The 20,859-nt window shown below is 42.8% G+C and overlaps 1 long non-coding RNA gene across 3 annotated transcripts in view; it reads left to right on the top strand.

The window, feature by feature from the left end:
- Nucleotides 1-6: 6 nt before the first annotated feature.
- LOC107182478 overlaps nt 7-20,859 on the top strand; it is a 24,516-nt gene continuing 3,663 nt past the window's right edge. Inside the window, exons 1-2 of one of the 3 annotated variants that reach the window (XR_001513192.1) lie at nt 7-421; nt 17,430-17,552. This is a non-coding gene — a long non-coding RNA (uncharacterized LOC107182478). Of the gene's footprint in view, nt 422-16,141; nt 16,916-17,189; nt 17,283-17,429; nt 17,553-20,859 lie in introns of those variants that run through there. The other 2 variants (XR_001513191.1, XR_001513193.1) reach the window with 2 other exon arrangements.

Here is a 20,859-nt window from a genome sequence, read left to right on the forward strand (position 1 = left end):
ATGAGGGAGGCTGGGGCAGGGACTCCGCGGCGGGGCCGGAGGAGTAGGCAGGCGCTCAGACAGATGCTTTAAGTTGGGGGCGGTGGGATACAGGGGCTGCGAGCAGCTGCTGAGTGCGCGCCCAGAGCGATTGGGGTCCCTGGTTCCCCCCAAACCTGGTACTCGGTGCGCGGGCAGGGTTGAGCAAGCCGCGAAGCGGAGCACTTTCCTCCGAGAAAGTTGAGGATGGAGCCCTTATTTTCTCACCGTGCCCACGGTACGATGGTCCTGAGAGTGCCTCCCGAAGCCCCCCGTGTGGAGGAGCTGAGTGGGTCGCGGCGCCCCTGGGCAGAGCTCCTCCACCCCCGGCTGAAATCTACGAAACACCCAGACCTTCGCTTCCCTAGCGTCGTCTAGGAAAATCATTGCTGCCAAAACCGAGGTAGGCTCCCGGGCGGCACGGCTCCCTGCCTCTAGGGCGCTACCTAGGGCGATGTCCCTTCTCCAACCTCAGAAGTGGCCAAGGGCGCCGGGTTCCCTGTTGGCCCTTGAGATGGCCGGAATGGAGCCCCCCACACATGGTGGGGCAACATGGCTGGATAGGTGGCCTGCCTAAGTTTTCCTCCAGCTCTTTCCTAGTTTTACAGCACCCTACCACTCCCTCCGTCCTTCCCCTTTCATCTTTGCAGAGATAAGACCTGGAGGAAGAGGTTGGAGAGTTTGGGTGTGCATACTGTTCCTTAAGAGAGGACGCCTGGGTCGTATCTGCCTTGGGCTCAAGCCCCAAGACTAAGAAATCCTCCCCCCTTTCTATTATTCTTCCTCAGGGGCTGGGCGGGAGGTAACAGTGCCCGTGGGCCCACAAAAATGACCACTTCATTCCACTGGTCTCCTAAGATCGTGTCCGGGTGACTCCAGGACCCTGGAGATGGCAATTGTGGATTGTGAGGGTGTGGAGGATGCTGATGGTTTCTCTTGGATCCACTTTTTTCACTTCTTGTTTTGAGTTTTGGGGTTTTGCCTGCACGCGAGTCAGAGCTGTGCTGTCATAACCCGAGGGGATGAGGGTGGAGGAGCTTCAACCAGGCAGTGAGCCCTGTGCGCCCGCTTCTGAGGCTGCTAGTGGGAACTCGTCCAGAAATGATTATGCAGGCTAGAAATATGCCTCTTTTTTGGCCGAACACCTTGGCTGTTGGGTTTGTGTGTTAATTTCTTAAAGGGGCACCCACACACTGCTCAAATGCCATGTTTTAGGGGCTCCGCATTGGTGCTACCTGTTTTCCTGTGTGTTTTTCCTAGGGGTCATTTGCTCTGCGCACATTTTCTGATGTGGGAATCCCTGGTGTGCGTACATATGTTATAGAGCCAGAGAGACCAGACGTGAGACTGTAGCTTTACAGGGCATGACTGTGCTGGCAAACTGTTAGCCACTCTAGACTTCAGTTTTTTCCTCTGTCAAATGGGGACATTAGTGACCTTATCTCCTTTCATTGCAGGAGACTTGGGTGAGATAATGGAAGTGAAAAGTGCTCAGAAAACCTCAAAGCACTATTCATGTCTTACTGTGTTTGTGCCTTTTACTCAGTTTCTTTCTTTCTTTCTTTCTTTCTTTCTTTCTTTCTTTCTTTCTTTCTTTCTTTCTTTCTTTCTTTCTTTCCTTTCTTTCTTTCTTTCTTTCTTTCTTTCTTTCTTTCTTTCTTTCTTTCTTTCTTTCTCTTTCTTTCTTTAATGAACCACTTCTTTTAATTATAACAAGACATCTAAGTCTTCTCCCCTCTGCCTACTCCTTACCAAGCGATTTAATTGCTAGGGTCTTTTGGAGTAGCTATTTATCTTCTTTTTTCTCTTCTCGTAAATCCATCTCTTTTGATGCCCCGGTCCTCATATTTATCTGAGGGAAGCATGGTGTAGATGAGGAGACAGGGTGGGATCACCTTGTCAATGTTCAGAGTCCTGGGCCCTGGTTTCAGATCTAAAGTTGATGAACAAGTCAGCAGACTCTAGGCTAGAGCTCTGGCTTGACCTTTAACAGTGACCTTGAACTAAGGACTCAACTCCTGTTGGGGAAATCAGTCTGTGAGGTTAAGCAATGCTGAACAGAGGCAAGAACAGGTGAGATTGTCTTTGGTACACTTAGTAAGGGTTTCATCAGGCTCCTGGCCCCCCACCCTCTTAATCTTCCCCAATCTTAGGGCAGTAGTTCTCAAACATGAGCATCAGAGTCACCTAGAGTACACCTATGAGGTGAGAGAAAGTAAGAAAATTAGGTTTGTTCTGGAATGCCATTATTTTAATATCTCACCTATAGAGACAGGGTTTTAGGAACCCTTGCCTAAACCATTTTGTATTTCCAGTACCTGTGCCTGTTACCATTGTCCTGTTTGAATCATTCTGATTGCTCTTCAAATGAATTATTTTTCACACACACACAAAGATAGGAACTCCCCTCCTTTTTGTACTGTAAAGTATTTAGTCATTGGTTCCTAGGTCATTCTGTGGTAGACTGAGGTTGGTGATCCTGTTATTGCTAAAGACAACAACTACCCCATTTCCTTTCTTTGGGAATCTCAGGCATTTGGAAAGAGGAGGTTGCATATAGTTCTGGCAGCGTGAACCTTACATTTGGAGAACTTATGAGCAAGTTTAAAAAGAATTGTTATATGGTGTCTTCTCTGAATGGGCAGTTTACCCAGACCTTGGGGCAGGTGTTGTACACACCATGACAGATGTCCTATGGTGGTCACATCTGGGGAAGGCCTTCCATTCCTTCTGGTAGTAACTGAGTTGCTCTCTCACTCTCCAAGGGGGCGGAAGGCCGAATGTCAGGGCCAACTGTACAGCATTAGTGCTGCTGGGTGTGATTTAGCTTATAAGTAAGCACTTTTGGGGCACAGCTCAATCTTAAGCTTTTCTCCTTGTCCCTTTAAGCTATGGTCCTGGGCTGAGTGCTGACCATGACTTACGGTGGCCTACATTGTGGCAATGATTTCTAGCTACTTTGTATCAGAGCAGCTTGGGTCCTGCTTGAGTCAGGAGGGTTCCCGAGATGACATCCTAAAGCAGGAATAGGTATATGTAGCACCCACCCGGACTAGGTGTAAGAGGCGGGTCAACATTTAAACTAGCCTCGTGTTGCTGTGCCGAAAGAAGTGCCAGCTGGCCATCATGCTTTATCTCAGCTTTCCATTTGTTCTTTGTTATAGTTTTAAAATGACTAGCACTAGGAAAACCTGTCAGTAAAGCAGAAACCTATTAAGAAACTCAAGTGTAGCACTTAGTGTTAAAGTAGATAAACTGCAAGACCCAGGCCTGTCTTCCTGCCTATAATCAGCAGTCAGTGAAGAAACAATCTTCGGGTTGTAATTCCTGAGCTTTCCTCGCTAATTTAAACGGTTTTGGCACTCAACATAAGTAGGGAACATTTCTGCTTTAAAATTCTTTCCCATAGTTTGATGTTTATATTTTGGGTGCTACGCCTACTTTCCACCACTAGGATTTTTTCCCAGTGTAGGGAATTGGAACCTTTCTCGGGAAAGCTTCTTTCCTTATCACTGTTGCTCACTGTTCTCAGCATGTGACCATATTATATCTTTGCTCCCTTGGATAAATCTGATTTGAGCCGGTCATTATGATACTTTATTGCTCTTTGGTCATCAGAGCTGTTGTTACTGGGTCATAGAGATTCAAGGCCCATTCCTGGAACACTGTTCCCAGCCTTCCTAGGGGGTGCTTTTTAACTAAAACTTGGGTTGTATTGCACTTGCTCAATTCTAATATACATTTTTTCACATGTCATCATTTTCCAACTTCAGAAATCCAGATGGCTCTTAAAATGATGAACACACAATGTATGGGTTTTTCTTTTTTTCTTTTTCCATAACTTGGCACGTTAATAGACTGACTTCCAATTTTTGGCATTCTAAAACAAAGCATATCTGGTTCTTTACCCCAGTAGAAAATATGATTTCTACTCAGTGCTTTCCAACTGATAGAATCGAACAGCATTTGAATTAGCTCAGCAGTTCCCAGACTATGTCGGAAGAATGATATTGGGGTGGATGTTAATAGGTGTCCTCTTGTAAAGGGCAGATCAACTTGGAAGCAGTGCCCATTGTGCTTGCTTCTCTTAGAGACTCTCCACATGTGCCCCATCATATCAAAGAAGTACTGCAGTTAACAGGGTCAGCAACAAAATCTTGGTTGTATTTATTTAATTAAATGTTTCCCAGAACATTTTGAGGATTTGTGTGTAACTTCTAGGATTCCATTACTGAACTGGCACAATCCAGCAATTGTAGCAAGTGGTTTAATAGCATCTGTGGATGGGAAAATTTTACCTAATATATCCTTAACGTAAAGAGCATTTGCTAAATAAGAATATTAATTGATTAGTGAACTCTCCAGGTGTTTACTGTTTTTGATTTCAGAGTGGAGAGAAAACACTTTAAGTTGTGGTGGCTAAGAAAGTCTCCATGGAGGGGCTAGACTAGAGTAAGAAAACGTTGGAAATGATGGCTGGCACTTTTGTAGAGGAAAAGGGGGTGTTTCAGTTTGGTGGTATAATGGAGCAGGAACGTGAAGACCTATACTTGTGTCTGCATATAAATACATTTCAGGGCGCATAAGAAAAGGACCATGCCTAGCACAAAGTGAGACCTGGTGAATCTGTGGTGGTCTGAGAACCTATTTATTATTAAGGTCTTTTCTTGATTTTGTAAATTCACTGAAGGAGCAGATGAGTTTGTCCACACAGGAGAGCTAGTTGTGGATAAACAGGAGGGGAGGGACAACACTCGGGTTGAAAACAAGGAGGGATGCATGAGAAAGAAATGAGGAAAAAAGTTGTTCTTAGTCCTTTAGAGGATAGTAGTCCCAGGTACAAAGGGATCTGGTCCAGTTGAAGAATTTTGGATATTTGGGTAAAGGGTGTTTTGGAAGATCCCCTCAAAAAGGGGTCTTAACTGGAGTTTCAAAAAATAGCAAGAAGCCCTGCTGGTGTGGCTCAGTTTGTTGAGTATTGCCCTATGCACTGAAAGGTTGCCAGTTCCGTTCCCACTTAGGGCACATATCCAGGTTGCAGGCTTGATCCAGGTGTGTGTGGAAGACAACCAATCGATGTTTCTCTAACTCCCTCTCCCTTCCTCTCTCTCTCTAACGAAAAAAATAAAATTAAAAAATAGCAAGAACAAAGAAGTTTTACAACTGAACAATAAACAAGGAAATAACCCAATTTAAAATGGGCTTAGGACTTAAATGCCGCTTCCAAGAAGATATACAAATGGCCAATAAATGCATGAAAAGATGCTCAACATCATTAGTTATTAGGGAAATACAAATAAAAACTACGGTGAGATAACACTTCACATCCATCATGGTGGCTGTAATAAAAAATATATAATAACAAGTTCAGTGAGGGTGTGAAGAAATCAGAATTTTCATATATTTCATTGTTGATGGGAATGTAAAATTTTACAGCCACTTTGTAAAATAGTACTTCCTCAAAATGTTAAGCATAGAAGTATCTCATGACCAATTCTACTCCTTGGTATACACCCAAGAAAACAGAGGACATATGTTCATGCAGACACTTGCACATAAATGTTCATAATAGCATTATTTATAACAGTCCCAACATGAAATAACCCACATTTCCACCTGCTGATGAATGGATAAACAAAATATGGTATATCCATATAATTCCTTGAAACATACTATATGAATAAAGCCAAACACAGAAGGCCACATATTATGTAATTCCATTATGAAAGGTCCAGAATAGCAAATCCATGGTGATAAAAATTGCATTAGTGGTTGCCAGGGGCTGGGGAGAGAAAGGAATGAGGAGTGACTATTAATGGGTATGTGGTTTCTTTTTCGGAGTGGTGAAAATATTCTGGAATTAAATAGTGGTGATGGTAGCACAACTTTGTGAATATACTGAAAACTACTGAACTGTAGCCCTGGCCAGTGTGGCTCAGTTGGTTAGGCAGCATTCCATGTACCAAAATTTTGCTGGTTCAATTCCTGGCCAAGGCACATCACAGGGTTGTAGGCTCGATCCCCAGTAGGGGGCTTGCAGGAGGCAGCAGATCTCTGTTTCACTCTCAACTCTTATACCAATGTTTCTCCCTCCCCCTCCCTCCCTCCCTTCCTCTCTCTCTCTCTCTCTCTCTCTCTCTCTCTCTCTCTCTATATATATATATATATATATATAATATTTTTCAAAAACTACTGAATTGTATACCTTCAAAGGGTGAATTGAATGGTATGTGAATATCTCAATTAAAACAACAACAACACAGCAAAAAGGCCATTGCGGCTGGAGCAAGAGGAGACTAACAAGAAAAAAGTGGTGAGAGAGAACCAGGAGTAGGGTATCAATTTCAGGCCAAATTTTCTGCTTTTGGGAAAAAAAAATACCTAGATAATTTCTTTCTCCTTGTTTGCTATTGGGTCCCTTAGGATTTTCCTATTACCTTTTCATTCAAAAATCCTTCCCCTGAATTGAAAGTGTTTTGTTCCAAGTTGCTCATACAGTCAGTGGGATAGTTTTCATGGCAAATGCCTGTGATCTCTAGATCGGCATGTGTTTCTGGACTTCCCTCTGGACATGAATTCCATATTTAGGCTCCTTGTGGTGATCCACCAGAGGGCATTAGTGCTGACTGGGCAACTTCTTTTTAGCTTCGCCCTGAAGATTGGACTGTGGTAAACATTTTAGTGTCATCTTCTGATTTGTTTATGGAACTCTGTCAAGGCCTTTTAAAAACTCTCTGTATTAAACAGGGTTTACATGGCACTTGGCATTATACAAGCATCAGCGTGTTTGGGTCCAAGAGTCATGATACTACATGAGGTTTAATACCACGGAGTTGAGGTCCTGTCCCCTTGGTAAAGATACTTCTTCTGTATTTAGCAGTGTATTGTAGCTGTGCTTCTCCAACTCATGGACAGGAAGCACCTGGAAAGCTTGTTAAAAGTGCTGATTCAGTAGGCCTGGGTTGAGGCTTGAGATTCTGCAGTTATAACCAGCTCCCACTGATGTGGATGCTGTCGACCCATGGATCACTCTGAATATTAGCTGACACTGTATAGAGCAGATGGCCTTGGAGTAGGATAGAGCTGAATGTGAAAGGTCACTCCACCATTCATTTGCTGTGGGGACTTGGGCAAGGTAAGTGACATCTGAGCCACAGTTTTCGTTATCTGTGAGATCAGAGTAAGATCTAGCTCTTAGAAAAGTGTCTAATATGATGCACCTGGAATGTTAAGTATTATTTGACTTTTTCTTCTTACAAGGGTTACAAATCCCATGGTAAAGACCAAGCAAACAATATATAAAAGAAAGCCGCAGGTTTTGAAGAGGGTTTCGATTTGTGTTGGGGGATGGGGGAGAGGAGAGGATGTAGGGGAAGTGAGATATTAATCCTACTCCTCAGGACAATAATAATTTGCTTATTGGTTCATAGGTTAACAGTTTTCTTTTTTTGTTTATTTGTTTTAAAAATATATTTTTATTGACTTCAGAGAGGAAGGGAGAGGGAGAGAGAGATAGAAACATCAATGATGAGAGAGACTCATTGACCAGCTGCCTCTTGCACCCCCTCCATGCCCCATCAGGCATTGAGCCCGCTACCCAGGCATGTGCCCTGACCGGGAATTGAACTGTGACCTCCTGGTTCATAGGTTGATGCTCAACCATTGAGCAACACCAGCTGGGCTAGCATTCTATATAAGAAAGAGGTAATATCAAATTGACTGTCATGCCCTCACACAAGATGGCCACCCCATGTGGTCACAAGATGGCCACCCCCATGTGGTCACAAGATGGCCACCACAAGAAGGCCAGCAAGGGATGGCAGTTAGGGGGCGACTGGGCCTGCAGGGGAGGGCAGTTAGGGATGACCAGGCCAGCAGGGGAGCAGTTAGGTGTCGATCAGACTGGCATGGGAGTGGTTAGGGGCAATTAGGCAGGCAGGCAGGCAAGCAGTTAGGAGCCAGCAGTCCCAGATTGTGAGAGGGATGTCCAGATTGGAGGGGTCCCAGATTGGAGAAGGTGCAGGCCAGACCGAGGGATATCCCCCTGTGCAAGAATTTTGTGCACTGGGCCTCTAGTAGTTTTAATAAAATTACTGTGCTAGTCTTAGCAGAGGCTGGGTAATTTTTAATCTTTGCTTTCATGAAGTTGGTGTCTGTTTGACCAGAGGCCATCTCTGAGCTGCTCAGTTGTTGCTACACTTCCTTGGTGGGGAGGACTCTGCCCATCCTTCCCCTGTCACAGACTTTTCTCTCCTGGAGGAAGTAAAGGAAGCTAAAATGCAAAACACTGAGCTTCATGAGCAACATGGGGTAACTTTCTCGTGATGAGTTTGAAAATATTTGCTTCATTGTGGACTTCAGAAAATCTGGGCATGTCATTAGTTTACCTTCCTAACTTTGGATAGGTTAAGTTGAATTAGGTTAATGGGGGAACAGCTGCAGGAAGAACTGGGAACTAAATCCGGGCACTGACTACTTCTCCCGCCTGGAGCCCATGTAGCTTGCCCTCAGAGAGCCTCAAGTTTCTTTTGCCACTATTTGGAACCAAAAATAATCCCTGCTGGGCTGCTTCCTGGGGTTGGGGCTCACATGAGTTGCATTTGCGAGGGCATTGTGAGCTCTCAGAGGATGCAGTCTCTGCAGTCTGCTGCATCACCCCACAGTGCTGGTGTGGGTCCTTATGTCCTCACAGGGTTACACAAGGTGAGTTGTGGCTTGTTAACGTTTGTTCTGTTTCTATTTCCTTTTTCCTCATTTGAAGTGGGAGGAAATAAGAGATTATGTTTATATTTCAAGTAAATTGATGGATCCTTTTCACTTTCTTCTAGGGGAAAAAAAAAGACACAACATAGTTTTTAAGATTTTAGCAAAACCACAAGTGCAAGAAACCAAACTAGTTTTCAGTCTCCACAGCCTGAAAGACACTGATTTCCTAAGGATGGTGATTTGACCCTGTGAGGTCCTGTTTCACCTTCCTGTTTAACCATTTCTTGTGGATTGGCAGGGGTGGGCCTTTAATGACTGATGACTTGGAAAGAAACAAGAGGAGTCACTTTGTTAAGGTGCCAGACCTGAGTGTTTAAACTTTGATGCTGCACCAACATCAAATAATCAAAGATATGGTATTCGGGTGGCAGCCTAACTCTCTAGGCCTCACTGGCACTTGCTGTCCTTCTGGAAGGTGGAGGAGGTTAGGGGTGTCACGTGCAAGTGGGAATGATCTGATTTCAGAGGTGAGTAAATGTGTGTGCTGTAATCTCGTCACCTTTCATAGCCACTGTTGGTACCTAACTGCGGGCAGAGAGGTTATGCCTCAGGGAGCTGTTTGTTTCGAGACTGCCTAGGAATACATTGCCTCACACAGTCTAAGGTGAAAGCCAACAGTAGCTATTAGTCTAGAAGTTACTATTATTCCTGAAGAATAGAATCTACCTTGTCATTAAGGTAGCAGTGAGGAAGCTGCCCTGCTGCTGAGAAGGAGCGGGTAGAAAAGCTGGTGAAATGCTTATGCAACCGCAATAGCTTAAAAAACCAAACTACCTCAATGCTTAAAATTTCATGCTTATATAAAGATGTCAGCCCTAAAAAAATGGACATGTCTCCCAATTTCCCCTCTGGAAAATTAGACTTTTTCCTTTTAATCACATTTGTTTTCTGACACTGCCAACTGGACACCCCCTGGTCTACTTAATGGTCATCTTTAAAAATTGAACAGGGAATCCTAAATTCAGGGACCTTGTTTATGAACAGCCCTTGTTCTCAAACCCAACTAGACTGAATTTCTGCAGAGGTAGGGACATTCATTTCTGTGCCCTAGCGTGTCTGGAGAGAATCAATAAAAATATGTTGAGCTGGATAGCTACTTCTGGGATTCTCCTCCACTGTCTAGTCTATGAATTTTTCTGTCAGCATATTATACATTATTTTTATTATTTAACATTTCCCTAGAGGTTATTATGTGCTAACATAGCACACGGTTCTAAGCACCTTACAAATGCTGATCCCTTTCATCCACAGCTGGCAGAAGTAGGTACTGTTACTTACCCCTCTTTGATAGTTGAAAAAAACTGAGGCAATGGAAGGTCAAGTGAAGTGTCCAAGTCCTGCAGCTACCATGTAGCTGGGAGTTGAACCCAGGTGTGGTTTCAAGATTCCTGCTCTCAACAACAAGCTTGGCTGAGCTCTAGTAGACTCCCCTTCCTCCAGCTTCAGCTCTCACATGTTGCCCTTCCTTCCCTCCCACTGGGTTTCCTGAGTTATGGAGAAATGGGATCAGACATGCCTTTCCATCTTCCCTTCGTTTCACCTTTTTTGTCCTCTGCCGCCATTCTGCCTACTTCTAAGTTCCAGAAAAACCTGACTCTGAGTTTGGAAAAATCGAGAAATATGTAGAGCATCATAGCTCATTCATATGGGCCCAGGCTAGGGGTCAGACGTCATTCACATAGGGGCTATTTATTTATCTAATTTTTTAATTTATTGATTTAGAGAGAAAGAAACATGGACTTGTTCCACTTATTTGTGCATTCATTGGTTGCTTCTTGTATGTACCCTGATGGAGATCGAACCCACAACCTTGGCGCTTGGGGATGATGCTCTAACTAATTGAGCAATCTAGCCAATGCTACAGAGGCTGTTTAGAATGAACTCTGGGCAAGGCGGTTCCCTCTGACCCAGGGCTTCTGAGTTTGCCAGGTGACAGGCTGTGTGACTTCATGAACAAATGAGTCACCTGGGCATCCTGTTGAGGCACAGATTCTTATTCATTGGGTCTGATGTGGGGGCCTGAGATTCTGAATTTTGTTCTGCTTCAAGGAACGATGAGGTTGCCAGTGCTGGGCCCAGAACTCTGAAGGAGCCCGAGTCTGTGCAAGGTCACACCTGTTACTCCAAGCACTGTCTTGACTAAATAGGCCTAATCCCTAACTTGGGACCCAGAGTCAGACTTAAGAAAGACACCTAAAAAAAAAAAAAAAAAGAAAGAAAGAAAGACACCTAGAGAGAACTTGGGGGAGGACTTGCAAGTTGCATGAAGACAGGGAGAAGCTTAAAGCAGAATGAAAGTGAAACTGAGAGTAAAGGTAAAGGAAATGTGATGGTTTCAAAATGAAGAGTATTATTTCCAAATGTGAGCTGAAAAGCGCTCTATTTATGATGGAAAGTTTATTACAGAGCAGCTCTAGTGATAAAGCTGTGAGAATGAAAAGTATAAAACTCCTGTTTGAGTTGCAATTTTATAAAGAACCTATGCTACTGGCCCCTAAAACTCTTGGAACTAACTTATTAAAGCTCTGCACAATCTCCCTAAGTCTCCTTAGGTTCTCCCTGCTTCCCAACTCCATCTGCTAGGGTATGCAGTAATGTCCTAGGAATCAATATTGGAATACCAATTGGTGGTCTACAGAATGTTGTCATTGTATCCCATTTGAGCGAGATTGCATCTTGTAATTATTCAGCTATTTTTTATACATGGGAGTAGTATAGAGTCTCAATCTGTGAGAATCATGGGCTCACAATGGACAGAGTAGGGGGCAAGCATGGGTGAGAGAGCATGACCTGGTGTCCCTTGTTCTTCATACTAGGCCTGGCTGCTTAAATACATTTATTCAATGGGCAGTTGAATTGGTTTGCCCTGTTTGGCTTTGCACAGGACAAGGCATCTAGATTTGCTTTATAAAAAACTAGAGGCCTGGTGCACGAAAGTCATGCACTTGGGGGCTCCCTCAGCCTGGCCTGTGCCCTCTCGCAGTCCAGGAGCCCTCAGGGGATGTCCAGCAGTTGGACAGTCTTAGCAGTGCTGTGGAGGCAGGAGAGGCTCCTGCCACTGCTGCTGTGCTCGCCAGCGTTGAGCTCAGCTTCTGTCTGAGCAGCACTACCCCTGTGGGAGTACACTGACCACCAGGGGGCAGCTCCTGCATTGAGCATCTGCCCCCTGATGGTCAGTGTGCATCATAGCAACCAGTCATTCCACCATTTGGTCAATTTGCATTTTAGCCTTTTATTATATAGGATGATGTTTTTTAAGTTTAACATACATACAGAAACACAAATTACATGACATGTGTATACTTTAGTGAATTTCCATTCCATGAACACACCTATTCTTAACACAGATGAAAGAAAAAGAGCTGCCATACCCCAGAATCTCCCCTTGGGCCTGCCCCTTCGGTTGCTTCTTTCTCCATGGTAGGTAGGCTACATGTCCTGACTTCTAACACTATACATCACTTGGTCTATTCCTAAGTTTTATAGAAACACACTCATATTTTGTATTATTTTATCTCTAATGACTTTCTCTCTATATTGTGAGACTCACCCATAGTGTGCAAGCAGCAGCAGCTGGATTCTGTTCCATTGTATAAACATACCGCAATTACTGGTTAAGGCCATTTGAGTTGTTTCCAGCTTTTGGCTTTTATGAATAATACTGCTGTGAACACGCATGTACCTATGTCTTTCGGTTTGCATAGGTATGTGGTTCTGGTGTGTGTGTATGTGGGTATAGTTGTTGCGTTCTGCAATGTGAATATGTTCAGCTTTCCTAGATACAGCCACACAGTGTTCCAATATGGCCATTCCGGTTTATGTTCCCATCTGGTGTGGCTGAGAGCCATCACTCCACAATCTTGCTCATATTTTGCTGAAGTCATGTAAAAATTGTGGCTATTCCTGTGTTAGTACAGAGGTGTTTCCTTGTGGTTTTCCTTTGTGTCTCTCATCACCATTTGAAGCTTAGCATCTTCGCATGTGTATGCTGGCATTTGGATACCCTCTTCTGTGAAGTGCCTGTTCAAGTCTCCTGCCTAGTTTTCAATTGTGTTGTTTGTTTTAATTTTGAAAAAAAGAGTGAGAGTTTCATGAAAACATCTATGGAAAGTTTTTTTAAAAAATATATTTTTATTGATTTCAGAAAGGAATGAAGAGGGAGAGAAAAATAGAAACATCAATGATGAGAGAGAATAATTGATCATCTGCCTCCTGCATGCCCTGCACTGGGGATCAAGCCTGCAATCTGGGCATGTGCCCTGACGGGGAATGGAACTATGAATTCCTGCTTCATAGGTTGATGTTCAACCACTGGCTGGCTATGAAAATTTTTTGAAATCTATAGTGATGAGAGTCACCTGTCAATGATACATGATTGCTTCTCAAAATTCCTGGAGAGCCCCTCTGACAGGAGACTTGGGTGTCGTTCAGGGGATTGTAAAGCTGTGTGATCACCTGAAAGCAGAAAAGCATTTAGCCTACAAATGTGCTTGCCTTTTATGGAAGTCACTCTGGAAGATTGTAGACCAACTCCAAAAGTATTGCTGAAAACATTCTTGGAATTGCTTTGAGTAGATTGTTCTGGATATTTTTAGTTGGTTTCAAAATGCACTTTGAAGCCTGTATTTGATTTTGGAGAAACGCAAAAGATCTCAGAACCCAGTCTGGTAAATAAAGAGGGTGCTTCATGGGTGACTTAAAAATAAAAACATTATTTATTAGGCATGCCTGTAAAGGGATGGACCTTCCTTTCCTGGGTGAAGTGTGAAAACATTAGCAGGGAAACAGAAGGCCCTGTATGAAAACCTTTCTTTTTCTATTATCTTTTAATCGTTGCAGTAACCTAGGAGGTGAGGTACTTACTGTTGTGAGTATTCCACTTTACAGATGAAAAATGGGAGATTTAGGAAGAGAAAGAAAGCATAGGAGTGAAACCTAGCTCTCTTACCTGAGGGCCACTAGTGCCTTTTCCCCACCCTTCCTCACCTCTGACAAGTCTTAGAGGAATTACATACCAGTTGCAGACAGAAAAACATGCGCAGTTGGTGAAGGTCTGGCTTCCACCTTGCCCTATTATTGACCCTCAGGAACTGGGTGGCCCTCTGCCCGCTGGAGCTCTGATGGGGGAGGAGAGCTCAGAGTCAGGCTTTGGTACATGCATTCTTCCCAAAGACAAGTCCTGGGGCCCTACTGTTTGGAAACAATTTAGTCTTTCTGTGTCCTGCCTGGGCTCACAGCCTGACCTATAGGTCTTCTTACACTGTCTGTTCTTTTTACCTCCTGGCTGGCAAGCAGCCACCCAGGAAATACTCTAAAAATGTATTGAATGCCAGGTATTGTCACTGTTGGAAACTATATCCTGTGTGGTAGTCTCTTTCCCAGCTGGGTACTTGTATAAAATCTGACCAGTAGGGCCAGAATATTGCTGAATTCTTCAATATTCATTCATTCATGATCTTAAAAAGAAAATTACCCATTAGTTTTCTGGTGTCTAATACAGACCTTCAGAAATTATCCTTGAAAAGAATGCCCTGGGCAGATTGCTTTCAGATAGACCTTTGGGCATCCAGCTGCCCCTGAGATGTGGAGTTTGGGAGAGACCCCAAAATACATGTGACCATTGCAGAGGCTTGTTCTCACCTTTCCTGGCTGACAGATCCCCCCCACCCCCCGCAACGAGCTGGCCGTCTCTGCTGAGATTGGGAATGTCGTCTAGAAGCTGAGCACACAGAAAGCAGAAGCTGCAACCTATTTTTTTGGGCTCAAAGCCAGAGCAAAGAAGCCTCAGGACTTCTCTTGAGACAGCACAGTAGCATGATTTCCTCATTTGGTATTTATTCTTAGCACCTTATATACTACACAGTAATACTTCTGGAGTTGGTTATCAGGGCAAAGCCCTAGGTCATGGGTAACCAGATAACCAAATCATTTCCTATACAGATTAGAATTTTATTTCATTCACATTCAGTTTTCCCTGGATAAAATGAGGTGCTTGAGATTAAGTGTGAGGATATTTTAATGAAAACCTCCCTTGGTAGGTATTCATTTTCTTATCATATTTATTTTCCTATAGAGGGTTCTAGAGCCAGAGTGAAGAGCCAGGTGTTACTAAGGAGCAGTTCATGTTCCCCAAAGACTGTGAATACCCGATGTGGCCACCTTACCTGTTTTCTCGGCAGATTATAGGATTATAGTAACCTTACACCTGTGCGGTTTGTACACCTCAGATTTGGACTTTGCTGGTGGCTGTCTGAATTCACCTCCTGCCACCACCACCCCCTGCCCCCCAAAAAAGACACTTATAAATACTTCTTTGTCTTGTGAGTTTTACAGGGCACTGAGTAAACACAAGCTATACATTGTGAAAGGAGTAAAGGGCCGCCCACATCCTTATTTTTTGAGCGGGTGTAACTAACAACTTGTTCCTGGATGTGTAACTAGGATGTAGGTCATGATCCCACGGTGTCTCTGGCAGAGCTACAGTAAACACTGTCTCCCTGTAGGGCGCTGCGTTATCTTAAGGTACAAAGGTCTAAGGTTCTTTTTTTCTGAGAAGTTTCCTATGAAGTTTATTTTATTTTGTATAAGCCTCTTGGATTGAGATTAAGGAGTTCACTGCAGTGAATACTTGAGGCTTCCTTAATATGAAATTTATTATGTGCATGTGGTGTGTCAGTGCTAACACCTTTCTATGGGTCTTTCAACTGTGTTGATTGGGTGCTATCATTCTCCCTGTTGTACAGAAATTAAGGTGCACACTAGTGGTATCTTGGTCTCAGGGTCCACAGCCCATCATTTTGACTCTGGTTTGGGCCCTGATGACTACACCATGCTCTGCTGAGGCAGTGAGCAACCGAGGAGCTGGACAGCACGTGGGGCTACTCCTCGACGCTGAGTATGGGAAGATCAGACATTTCTTAGAAGGAAGTATAGCACTGTGGGCAGCCCCTGCTTTTTAAATATGCTCCGTTTAGGTGATTAGTGGGGATATTCATTGGAGCAGATTTCCAGAAGAAATGGATTTTGAAGGAGAGAGCCGTCTGATGACACTGAAAGGAGAGGGAAACAGTCATCTTCATTTAAGGGTGCTGACCTACATCCTGAAAAGGCTTCCATAGAGATGATATGGTATTTGTCCAGGGGTTCTTAAAAGCAGTTTTGCCTGGGACAATTGTTTCAGTAGGTTTGTGAGTTTTAGCAGACCCTCCTTGTCCTCTTTCTACTGACGGCAAACAGACAGGGCCAAGCTCCTTCTATGTGGAGCTTCACTTCTTCCTCTTCTTTTTCATCTCTGGGCTTTGGAGAAGAGAAGGGACAGATGCAGATAGTTCCTCTTCCTTCCTCGCATGGGCACCATGTCACAGTGCTATGTTGGGGTGAAGAGGCCTGGAGAAATTGCCAGGGAAGACCTCTTATAAAGGCAAGAGGTCTGGTTTAAAATCCTGCAGGGGTCATTTACCTGCATCTTTGTCAGGGCATCTTTTTCATTTTGCTTTGTGTTAATCTTATCTCTGTCTTTTCATTCATTCAACAAAAAGTGACTACTATGTGTAACCAATTACCATGGTGAGAAAAAGGAGGCAAGGTTTTTGCTTTTATAGAATTAAAAAAAAATCTGTACACAAAAATACTTGCATAAAATGTTAAATGACAACTGTTGTAAGTGTATATGGGAGAGATAATTGTTTGAGGAGGTTTGGCCTAGTTAAGGAAATCAAGGTGGCCTTCCTCAGGAAGTGATGGTGAGCAGCAATATGAAGGATGAGTAGGAGTTAAAGAGGGAGGGGATGACATTACAGAGGTGACAGATGTACAAAGTCCCTGTGGTGGAGGAGGCCACAGTATGAGTAAGGGACAGAAGGTCCCTGTGACTGAGAGTGTAGAATAAAGAGCATGAGACAGTCTTTTCCAAAGAGGCATGAGGGCTTCTAAGCATGGGTTTGAAGTAATCAGATTAACGAGATGGTTGCAGATAGAGAGAGAGAGAGAGAGAGAGAGAGAGAGAGAGACAGAGAGAGAGAGAGAGAAAGGGATGAATGGATTATAGGGATTCAAGAGGAGATGTGGATGGACCAGTATAGAAGTTTTTGCTGTAGTTCAGGAATAAATGATGATCACCTGATCAAGAGAGGTAAGGATGGAGAGATGGGTGGATGTTGAGAAAGGTAGACGTAATATTACTGGATGTGGTGATGGCCTAGAAGTAAAGGGTGAGAAAGATGGAGGTATCAGGGACTACTCCTTGTTTTCTAGCTTATACAATTGGATAATGGAGTGCCATTCTTTAGATATCTTCCCAAGTAGACTCTAGGCTGTTTAACAGCAGGATATTTTTCTAATTTAATTTCAAACACTTCTAGTGTAACCTATACAGCAGGTACTCAGTTTTTGTTTTCTGTATTATTTGAACAGGAGGGATTTCTTCAGAATGATGGCACGTATGCTTGTTGGGGAGCAGCAGTTCATATACCACTTAATGTGATTGGGGCAAGAGAAAAGTAACATAGTTGGAATAGAACCCCAAAGGCATTTATCCATGTAGAGATATGTCTTCAGTTTTCAGGAAGCATTTCTAGTAATTTTGAACTTTTTAGCCCTTGGAAATCTATATTTTTTTCATTTCAGTGCTTTCTTTTCCACTAAAGTCCTTCACACCACTAGTGGATGCTGTTGCTCAGAGGGACCCAGCATGTGATGACAATTGATTGAATCTTGGTGGAGAAGTACCTGAAATATCATATTTCTCTTGGATAGCTGTTCACGCACAGGTAAAAAGTACCTGTGTTTCTTTTTATATCCAATCCTTCTGTAAAATTATTAGTCAGTGGGTAAGTTTTAAGATGATGTAACTCTTAAGTGGTCTGAAGACTGAGAGAGAGATGAGTGAAAGTCAGATCTAGGTTTTTTTGTTGTTTGTTTTAAGATCGGTTTGGATTTCAGGTGCCGGGGTGCTCAAGGCAAGTCACAACCCCAGAACTGAGAGTATAAGGAGGACAAATGATTTCTTAATCTTTCTCCTCAGTGTAGATACATGTAAGATGATGGTGATAATCACCGCCAACCTTCTTGAAGACTGGACAGAGGATAATTCTGGTGTGATGGTTGTCGTTGGGACCAGTGCTCCACAATTCTTCTCCACAGAATAGAATATGTTCACTAAGATGAACTTGTTCAAAATGATTTGCCTTTAGTTGGCCTATTTTCCTCAATTTTGTTTAGGTTGTATATTTTAAGCCTCTATTTTTTCTACCCCTTTCTGTCTTTTCAAACATTCTGAACACTAGTGTATGTCTTTCTATCTTTACCACTGTATTTTTTCCACTCTCCACTTTTTCTTGGAACTGCATGGTACCATTGTTTATTTCATTCTGTAGTTGGAAAAGGACTTAGGTATACAATCAACTCTTTTGTCTTCTCTCGATGTGCTTTATATCTATTCCATTTTACAAATAAGGAAATCGAGGCTGTACAGTTCTACCATGAAACTGTAGTAAACACAGGACTCTTAACTCTGATATTTTGATTCCTCAGCTAGTGGTGATTTTCTAGAACTTTAACATATTTTTGAGATTTTTTTTATTTTATAATTTAACTTTCCATTTAAAGTTTTCTTCTGGAAGTTGTTTCCCTGCTTTATGGTAAGTAAAGTTTTTATTGGTTCAGCACAAGGGGAGAACCTAGCAATGAATTTGTCTTGTAAAATTAATAGGAAAGTTTATAGCTCTATAAATAATATTTACTGAATTTAGCAATATTATTTGTATGGATGGATAAATAATTTTGAAGTGTACCAATATTTTCTATCTGGTCCAGCCAAATTCCCACTTGGAGGAGATTATATTTGTGTTGAAACTCACTGTCCTTTCTCTTGGTCTTTTGGAGGAGTGAATCTTCGGACTCATGATTTTTCACTCTGCATTTGCATAGGAAATCAGGGTGTATATAGTAATTTTGAAAGGTTCCAGAAAATTTTCATAAGGTAAGTCTCATAAATCCACTGAATTAAAAATAAAGAACATATAGCAACAGGACTTGTTATGTAGCAACAGGACTTGTTGTTTCTTTTAAAGAAGAGATGGGAATCCATGAATCAAGTGAAGACAGGCTATGGCAATTTCAGAAAGCATGGGGATTACTGCTTTAAAGGTCCAGGAACAACAGATAAGAACATGGTCACTCTATCAGTCTTTATTGCACCCTGTTGTGTAGGTGAATATTGAAGTTCTCTTTAACTGGTGATCTATGGTCTAGCTATTTCCCTCTAAAAGCTGTCTATTTAAAACTAGTTCTGTTCCCTTGCCCAGCTCTGAAAGCACTTTTTGCCCTCAGAGATGCACCTCAGGATGAAGAGCCCTTGATGGAATAGTGTCTTGCCTGTAACTCAAGGTCTTAGAGTCATGATTAATTGGCAAATATTGACCTCAGAAAAGGCAAAAGACTAATTCCTGGAATTTACAGTGTTTATGGCAATAATAAGGGTACTGAAAGCTTGTTGCCAAGAAGGGGCCAGGCTCTCCTGGTAAGTTGGTGAGCACTTTGGCTTCCTTTGTCCATTTGCTGTCCCATGTTCTCCATTTTCCCTTTCCTGTAGGGCAGGGTGCTATGTTCTCTTGGGTGCTGTAGTCAGACAGGCCCAGAAGACTGGACTTTTGGGACTGGGGCTTGTTCATTTTTGATTCTCAACCTGGCCAGTTCCTCCTCTTTCCCAGCTTTATCTCTCCATTGTCATTGGATACTGCTAGTACAGGCAGTCCTCGGGTTACGTCGGACTGACGTAAGTCATTTTGTGGTTCCGTCACCATCTCCCATTTATATAGAAAAAAAAGTTCCGTCATTTCGACCTACGTACATATGTGCTTTATGTTTTTTATTATTTATTTACCACAAGCAAAGGTCAGGAATTGTTATATTTCTTTTAATTTTTTTTTTTACTGTTTCACTTCATTACTGCTGTGTATGTGCCCCATGTGAGTGACGTAGGTGCTTATGTAGGTGTGTTCCGACTTACGGCGAAAATCATGTTATGCAGCACGGTAGGAATGGATATCTGACGTAACCCGAGGACCCACTGTAGTCTGAATCACATGAGGTATTCTGGTAGCATCATTCATTGTCACTTTTTTGCCCTTAAAATGCCTTTCTCGTCCTTGTTCATCTTGTATTTTTGCAATTATTCTTCAGAATCAGTCAAGGGTCACTACCTCCTTGAAGCCTCTGTGACCATTGAACTTCCACCCTGAGGCAGAATTGATCTGTGCTATTTCTATGCTGTATATCCCTATCATAGTCATGCTTGCATGTCCAGAGTGAACATTTGAATGATGGGACTATGACTTTTTACAGTTTGTATCTTCAGCATGGTTCCTGGGATACAATCGGTGCCCAAAAGGGATGAATGAATGGGTGGGTAGGTGTGGCACATTCAAGGAGAATTTCTGAGAAGCAAGGAAGGGGGAGAGAGAAACAGGAAAGAGAATGAGAACACATTTTTAGCTGGGATATATGGTAAATTATTTAAATTTTAAATAAAGTCTCTTATTTAGAGAGAGGAGGGGAGGGAGGGAAGAAGGGAGAGGGAGGGAGAGAGAAAGACAGACACCTAAGAGAGAATATTCCCTCCCACACATGCCCTGACATGGGGATTGAACCTGCAACCTAGGTAGGTGACCAGAATCAAACCTGCTACCTCTTGGTGTATGGGACTATGTTCCAAATAACTAGCCACACCAGCCAGACTACATGAGAAAGACTTTATATGTGGGTGAGAGAGTTGTTTCAGCTACATGCTTGCTGAAAAAGATCTATCATAGAGGATGGAAGTGGGGGCTATTGATAATAAGCTTCACCATTTTATTAAAGAGTAGAAACCAAGTAACTGGCAAGGGATGACACACTAGTCATTTGGCTTTCCTTCTTAAAAGCTCTGAGATTTTTATTGAAAGATTTAGTTTCTTATGTGTAAAATGGGTTGATAACACCAAAGTACATTCTTTTTAAAAAATGTTTCTTTATTGATTAAGGTATTACATATGTGTCCTTATCTCCCTCTTACCCTCTCCCTCCCCGCACCCGCCC

Source organism: Myotis davidii, unplaced genomic scaffold (assembly GCF_000327345.1).
Source record: "Myotis davidii unplaced genomic scaffold, ASM32734v1 scaffold517, whole genome shotgun sequence".
NCBI lineage: Eukaryota > Metazoa > Chordata > Mammalia > Chiroptera > Vespertilionidae > Myotis > Myotis davidii.